This window comes from Ovis aries, chromosome 22 (assembly GCF_016772045.2).
Source record: "Ovis aries strain OAR_USU_Benz2616 breed Rambouillet chromosome 22, ARS-UI_Ramb_v3.0, whole genome shotgun sequence".
Lineage (NCBI taxonomy): Eukaryota > Metazoa > Chordata > Mammalia > Artiodactyla > Bovidae > Ovis > Ovis aries.
Genome location: NC_056075.1, coordinates 10,130,233 through 10,138,956, shown reverse-complemented (window position 1 = coordinate 10,138,956; position 8,724 = coordinate 10,130,233).

The following is an 8,724-nucleotide window of genomic DNA, read 5'->3' as shown; positions in this document are numbered from 1 at the left end:
CTAAAGCAACTAGAAAAGGAAGAATTGGAGAACCCCAGGGTTAGTAGAAGGAAAGAAATTGTAAAAATTAGGGCAGAAATAAACGCAAAAGAAACAAAAGAGACCAGAGCAAAAATCAACAAAGCCAAAAGCTGGTTCTTTGAAAGGATAAATAAAATTGACAAACCATTAGCCAGATTCATCAAGAAGCAAAGAGAGAAAAATCGAATCAATAAAATGAGAAATGAAAATGGAGAGATCACAACAGACAACGCAGAAATACAAAGGATCATAAGAGACTACTATCAGCAATTATATGCCAATAAAATGGACAACATGGAAGAAATGGACAAATTCTTAGAAAAGTACAACTTTCCAAAACTGAACCAGGAAGAAATAGAAAATCTTAACAGACTCATCACAAGCAAAGAAATTGAAACGGTAATCAGAAATCTTCCAGCAAACAAAAGCCCAGGTCCAGGCGGCTTCACAGCTGAATTCTACCAAAATTTCGAGAAGAGCTAATACCTATCCTCCTCAAACTCTTCCAGAAATTTGCAGAGGAAGGTAAACCTCCAAACTCATTCTATGAGGCCACCATCACCCTAATACCAAAACCTGACAAAGATGCCACAAGGAAAGAAAACTATAGGCCGATATCACTGATGAACATAGTTGCAAAAATCCTTAACAAAATTCTAGCAATCAGAATCCAGCAACACATTAAAAAGATCATACACCATGACCAAGTGGGCTTTATCCCAGGGATGCAAAGATTCTTCAATATCCACAAATCAATCAATGTAACTCACCACATTAACAAATTGAAAAATAAAAGCCATATGATTATCTCAATAGATGCAGAGAAGGCCTTTGACAAAATTCAACATCCATTTATGATAAAAACTCTCCAGAAAGCAGGAATAGAAGGAAGATACCTCAACATAATAAAAGCTATCTATGACAAACCCACAGCAAACATGATCCTCAATGGTGAAAAATTGAAAGCATTTCCCCTAAAATCAGGAACAAGACAAGGGTGCCCACTTTCACTGCTACTGTTCAACATAGTTCTGGAAGTTTGGGCCACAGCAATCAGAGCAGAAAAAGAAATAAAAGGAATCCAAATTGGAAAAGAAGAAGTAAAACTCTCACTGTTTGCAGATGACATGATCCTCTACATAGAAAACCCTAAAGACTCCACCAGAAAATTACTAGAACTAATCAATGAATATAGTAAAGTTGTGGGATATAAAATCAACACACAGAAATCCCTTGCATTCCTATACACTAATAATGAGAAAGCAGAAAAAGAAATTAAGGAAACAATTCCATTCACCATTGCAACGAAAAGAACAAAATACTTGGGAATATATCTACCTAAAGAAACTAAAGACCTATATATAGAAAACTATAAAACACTGATGAAAGAAATCAAAGAGGACACTAATAGATGGAGAAATATACCATGTTCATGGATCGGAAGAATCAATATAGTGAAAATGAGTATACTACCCAAAGCAATCTATAGATTCAATGCAATCCCTATTAAGCTACCAGTGGTATTTTTCACAGAGCTAGAAGAAATAATTTCACAATTTGTATGGAAATACAAAAAACCTTGAATAGCCAAAGCAATCTTGAGAAAGAAGAATGGAACTGGAGGAATCAACCTGCTTGACTCAGGCTCTACTACACAGCCACAGTCATCAAGACAGTATTGTACTGGCACAAAGACAGAAGTATAGATTAGTGGAACAAATAGAAAGCCCAGAGATAAATCCACACACATATGGACACCTTATCTTTGACAAAGGAGGCAAGAATATACAATGGATTAAAGACAATCTCTTTAACAAGTGATGCTGGGAAAACTGGTCAACCACTTGTGAAAGAATGAAACTAGAACACTTTCTAACACCATACACAAAAATAAACTCAAAATGGATTAAAGATCTAAATATACAACCAGAAACTGTAAAACTCCTAGAGGAGAACATAGATAAAACACTCTCCGACATAAATCACAGCAGGATCCTCTATGATCCACCTCCCAGAAAACTGGAAATAAAAGCAAAAATAAGCAAATGGGATGTAATTAAAATTAAAATCTTCTTCACAACAAAGGAAAATATAAGCAGGGTGAAAAGACAGCCTTCAGAATGGGAGAAAATAATAGCAAATGAAGCAACTGACAAACAACTAATCTCGAAAATATACAAGCAACTCCTCCAGCTCAGTTCCAGAAAAATAAACGACCCAATCAAAAAATGGGCAAAAGAACTAAATAGATATTTCTCCAAAGAAGACATACGGATGGCTAACAAACACATGAAAAGATGCTCAACATCACTCATTATCAGAGAAATGCAAATCAAAACCACAATGAGGTACCATTTCACACCAGTCAGAATGGCTGTGATCCAAAAGTCTACAAGAAATAAATGCTGGAGAGGATGTGGAGAAAATGGAACCCTCTTACACTGTTGGTGGGAATGCAAACTAGTACAGCCACTATGGAGAACAGTGTGGAGATTCCTTCAAAAACTGGAAATAGAACTGCCTTATGACCCAGCAATCCCACTGCTGGGCATACACACCGAGGGAACCAGAATTGAAAGAGACACGTGTACTCCAATGTTCATCACAGCACTGTTTATAATAGCCAGGACATGGAAGCAGCCTAGATGTCCATCAGCAGATGAATGGATAAGAAAGCTGTGGTACATATACATTATGGAGTATTACTCAGCCATTAAAAGAATACATTTAAATCAGTTCTAATGAGGTGGATGAAACTGGAGCCGATTATACAGAGTGAAGTAAGCCAGAAATACAATTGTATTGGTTAGTATACCAATACAGTATACTAACACATATATATGGAATTTAGAAAGATGGTAATGATAACCCTATATGCGAGACAGCAAAAGAGACACAGATGTAAAGAACAGACTTTTGGACTCTGTGGGAGAGGGAGAGGGTGGGATGATTTGGGAGAATGGCATTGAAACATGTATACTATCATGTAAGAAATAAATTGCTAGTCTAAGTTCAATACAGGATACAGGATGCTTGGGGCTGGTGCCCTGGGATGACCCAGAGATGGTATTGGGAGGGTAGGGGGTGGGTTCAGGGTTGGGAACTCATGTACACCTGTGGTGGATTCATGTCAATGTATGGCAAAACCAATACAGTATTGTAAAGTAAAAAAAAAAAAAAAAGAGATTGACAAATGAATCAGGCCAAAGTGTTTTGGTAGTATCATATTAATCTTGGACTTTCAACACATATGAAATGACTCAGTTCTACAAGATAATATGTAAATGACAGTTTCATTTAGATTAATATATAACTGAAAATGAATGAAACTGAGAGTCAATGAAAGAAGTCATATTAGCTTCTGACACTTTATGTTTGCTTTGTGACACTTCATGTTAATTATTGGTTAACAAACTTCTCTGTGAAACTACTGGTTCTTTTGTGAGCATTTTCCATAATAAATAAATGATCCTTAAATATTTTTCTTTTTTCCACATTAAAGGACACTAATATAATCATTTTCTTCAACACAGCTCCTGGTCCATGTAGATGGTGGGACAGAAGACCTGGTCTCATTGAACTCCAGCCAAGAGGACTAATTAATAAGGTCCCATTAGGCTTCTTTGCCAAAAGTATGGCAGACATTTTTACAGTCATTTCTCAAGACACCATATTGCTCAAATGCATACCATACAACTTGGATTCTTTCTGCATAAATACCTCAAGATTTTTTATTGCCAGAAAGGAATGTGCTTACTCCTCAAAAAGCTCTCTTCTTGTCAAAAATATTAAAATTTCCGTGGCATGGAAAGCATGAAAAAATGAATGAAATATTTTATTAGTGCTTATATTTCTTTGGACAAATGCAAATGATATAGCAAAATGATTCTGACTTAAAAATAAAATATTGTTTAAACAAACAAAAAGACAAGCAAGACAACCTTTGTGTATAGAGAATCAAGAAAACTTCAAAGAGGTGGAAAATGTGTGTAAAATGGAGTGATTTTTAACCTTATTGAACTTCATTTATTATTGCAAAGATTTCAGTATAAATCTGATTGTAAGCATCTAATCTTATTATAAAATCAAGATGATGGTAGTGGGGAATCTTCTTTTTGGAAATGAAATTGGAGACTTTGGCTTCCAAATTCTTAAGATCTTTTGGAATTGTCACAATGTCCTGTCTACCACTCCACACTGCAGTTGGAACCTTCATATCCTCCACATGGTATAGTGGGAGAATGGGCTAAAGAGAAATGAGAAATAGTCAGGTTTATGTTAACATGCCAAATGAGGACTAGTAAGTTGATTATTCTGAGAAGGCAATGGCAACCCACTCCAGTAGTATTGTCTGGACAATCCCATGGGTGGAGGAGCCTGGTAGGCTGCAGTCCATGGGGTCACTAAGAGTCAGACACGACTGAACGACTTCACTTTCATGCGTTGGAGAAGGAAATGACAACCCATTTCACTGTTCTTGCCTGGAGAATTCCAGGGATGGGGGAACCTGGTGGGCTGCCGTCTATGGGGTCATCCAGAGTTGGGCACAACTGAAGCAACTTAGTAGCAGCAGCAGCTTGATTGTTTTATTCTTCCTTGAAGCCATAATGGCATTTACCTATTAACTAAGTTAATAGGAATTATCTATAGAATCGCAAACATTGTCAGGCAGAAATGGACTATTGCCCAAGCTTTCAATTGTACTAGCTAAATGATTTTCACAAACTAGAAGCTCTGTGTGCTTTAGCCATTTATTTGTGAAATAGTGATACTAATAAATATCTGATGAATATATCACAAGGTTTTGTGAGGTTCAAATGGCACAATCTATGGAATTTTACTGTTTGTGATATTGTCATAAAAAACACTTATGCTTTATTATTTGAACCCATCCTTAGGTCTATCTACATCATGTTTATGAAACATAAAACGTTGCATTATCTTTTAAAAATAAGTGGTTTGTTGGATATTTAATATATTTTCATTCATGTCTTCCCAAAAGAGCCAAATAGTTAAATTTTTAAAGCTTGACCTTACCTGACTATAATGTAGAATATTTAGAAATGGATTTCTCCAGTCATAAGCTTAAAATGTACTTTTAAAATAGTCTTAACTAAATATAAAATAAACTATTACTTATAAAATCTTACAAAATAAGTAGAACTAGAAACTACTGGATCTAATTCCAGTATTTTACAATACAATCTATTGACTCACTATCGCTCATTTATACGTCCAGTCTTCTTTCTACCACAATGTTATTAATATGTTTTCCTAGATGAATGACTGCTAAAATATACTCCCAGAGGACTAAAAATTAGGCATAGTGTTCTTGCCTGGAGAATCCCAGCGACAGCGGAGCCTGGTGGGCTGCCATCTGGGGGTCGAACAGAGTTGGACATGACTGAAGCAACTTAGCAGCAGCAACCCAGCAGCATACTTTTCAGGAAAACATAAAGGAAGTTAAGCACACATTTTGATAATGTTTGAACTATAGTAACTGCCGTCTCCTGTGAAGAGGTGACTCATTGGAAAAGACTCTGATGCTGGGAGGGGTTGGGGGCAGGAGGAGAAGGGGACGACCGAGGATGAGATGGCTGGATGGCATCATCGACTCAATGGACGTGAGTCTGAGTGAACTCCGGGAGTTGGTGTGGCCACCAACGGAGGCCTGGTGTGCTGCGATTCATGGGGTCGCAAAGATTCGGACACAACTGAGCGACTGAACAGAACATACTATTTGGGCTTCCCTGGTAGATCAGATGCTAAAGCATCTGCTTGCAATGTGGGAGACCTGGGTTCGATCCCTGAGTCAGGAAGATCCCCTGGAGAAGGAAATGGTAACCAACTCCAGTACTCTTGCCTGGAAAATTCCATGGACAGAGGATCCTGGTAGGCTACAGTCCATGGAATCGCAGGAAGAACACAATAAAAAGATGAAAAACCTGTATTATTTCACAGAGATAAATGAATGCTTGTCAAGTTAAAGCTCAAACATATCATTAAGCTGTGCTTTATATTTTATTTTGATGGTATGTACAAAGCAATTTCAGTCTGTAAATATTTTTAAAAGATTAAACATTTCAAATCATCAAGATCTAAATTAATAAAATCTTACAGCACAAATGAAATGTGGAATACTAATTTATTATGAGTATAAAGGATGCTCATTGCTTTACAGTATCAAAATACATTTTCAAACAGAATTGTTAACATTTGCATTCAGAACTGATATCTAGGAAAAGTTTTTATCCTTTATGTGGTAAAAATTTCCCAATGATAGTCTAGAACAAAGTAATTTTTGGAATATAATAAGACCAAGATTTATGGTGCAAAAGAATTGCCTTAGAATTGGAAGGAGGGAAAAGTGGGAGTTTTGTAGCATTGTACTTGTGAGGCAGGAGTAGTTCAAGAAATATCTTTTCTTTAAAAAGTGGAGAAGCTGGCAGTGGAAATGTCCTAAACATGTGTCTGTAAATAAGATAATGAGATGAGGCATCTCTTCTAAGGACATATGTTGATTTGCTGATTATAGGTAGGTGGAGTAAAAACTGTCAGGGCAATGAAGGCACATGGAATCCAAGAGTATCAATCATCTATAGATTTCAAGAATTTGTGCCTTGGAACAAGATGCTCTTGCACTCTGTGTGTAGGTATCAGTTTACACTTTAGGAAACCGTATTAGCAACGTGAAGTCACTTTGTTTCCAACATTTTGTCTATCACAGGTGAAAATTTTCTGTAAGAGTAAAGAAGAAAATTTATCATAATTTCCTCATTTATCTCAAATGTTCTTAGAGTCTCCATCTATCATCAGACTCTGAAGATTGTTGAAACTGATGCTGTTGACATAAAATATATTTGTACTAGTTTTTCATTTTGAATAGAAAAGAAAGCTATCACTTTTGAATGTAAAGGAAAGAAACAACTCACATCTTCTCAATCCCCAGTCACTGGTCATTATCTGTTTTTGGTATCAAAGGAGTTCCCTTTTATTTCCTCAAAAAATGTAGTACACTGGCTACAGTAACAAACAGAGAATCACTAAGACCCATAAAGGAGGAGAGCTTTCAAAAAAGAGAAGAAAGAGAGACACAGAGGGAGGGAGCAGAAAGAAAGATTGAAAGGAAAGAATGGGGGAAACGTTTTAAAAAATTGCCACTTATTGTCATCTGGTTGGAGATGACATATAAATTGTCATTATTGTTGTCATTGTTAATGAGACTATGAAAATAAATTACAGAAATGTTATGGACTGATGCTGAAGCTGAAACTCCAATACTTTGGCCACCTGGAGCAAGGAACTGACTCTCTAGAAAAGACCCTGATGCTGGGAAAGATTGAAGGTGGGAGGAGAAGGGGCCGACAGAGGGTGAGATGGTTGGATGGCATCACTGACTGGATGGACATGACTTTGTGTAAGCTCCGGGAGTTGGTGATGGACAGGGAAGCCTGGCGCCCTGCAGTCCATGGAGTTGCAGAATCGGACATGACAGAGCGATTGAGCTGAACTGATGGACATATCTATGAAATATTTGCCTTTTTTTTGCTAAAAACTCAAATGGCTTCCTTCATGAGGGGATTAAAAAAAATGGGTTATCAGATTTCAGAACACTATAGTAGATATACTGAAAATATATTCATTTCTATGAAATTAAAATTTAAATGGGTGCCCGGTATCTTTATTTGTTAAGTCTGACAACACTAAATAAAAGTTATTTGATTGAGATTTAAGTTCTGGAATAACTTATCTTACTCTAGTCTCCATAGTCAGTGTTTAAAATATAACACATCACATAGCCATGCTTTTTTTTCTCCATACCTTTTTATAAGTATTGGAAGTTCCATCAATACTGAGTGATAGAATGATTGAAAAGTCATACATGAAAAACATGTAACACATTTTGAACTGACATTCCTGCTGGATTCTGTGTTAAGTATACATCAAGATGACTCCATAAAAGAGAAAAACAAACACATTTGTCAATAATTAGTTCCTTTCCAAGACTCAGAATTTTTCATTATAGTAAACCTGTGTTACCTCTATGATTCAGATCCCTCCTCAGTCAGTTTAGAATGAAGCATTGTCCATTGCCAGAGCAATCTAACTGTTTTTATATGATAATGTTTGAGCAAAAACATTTTTCCTGAGAAAGAAGTCTTAAAGTGAATAATCAGTGCCTTGACAATGATACTAGATTTATTGAAATGAGGCAAATCGAGGAAAAAAAATGAAAATTATTTTACACATACATTCATGCATGATGTGAAAGTGTTTACTTGAATTATCTACGTAGCTGTATTGATTACACCATCCCAGGAATACTGAATTTCAGAATTTATGAGCAAGGTATAGCTTGGATTATAATACAGTTTACCTATATCAAGCAGTTTAAAATATACACACATTGGATAAGTTAACTTGTCTCTGCTATTAATGAAATAGCATCATTAAGACATCAACAAAAAATTTACTTTAAATCATAAGTGACACCTACTTCGTTTAAATTTTGTGGATCATACCCAGTGAATAATGAAAATAAATTTTTACAAACTGCATCAACTACCACATGGTTTCACACATTTTGACCAATGAATTTGTTAATGTATGTGTTGGATAAAAAATCTTTTTCACCAAACAGGATCTGAAAATGACATATTTGAAAGATAACTTGTGAAGGAAAAATGGATTCTGTCCAGTATA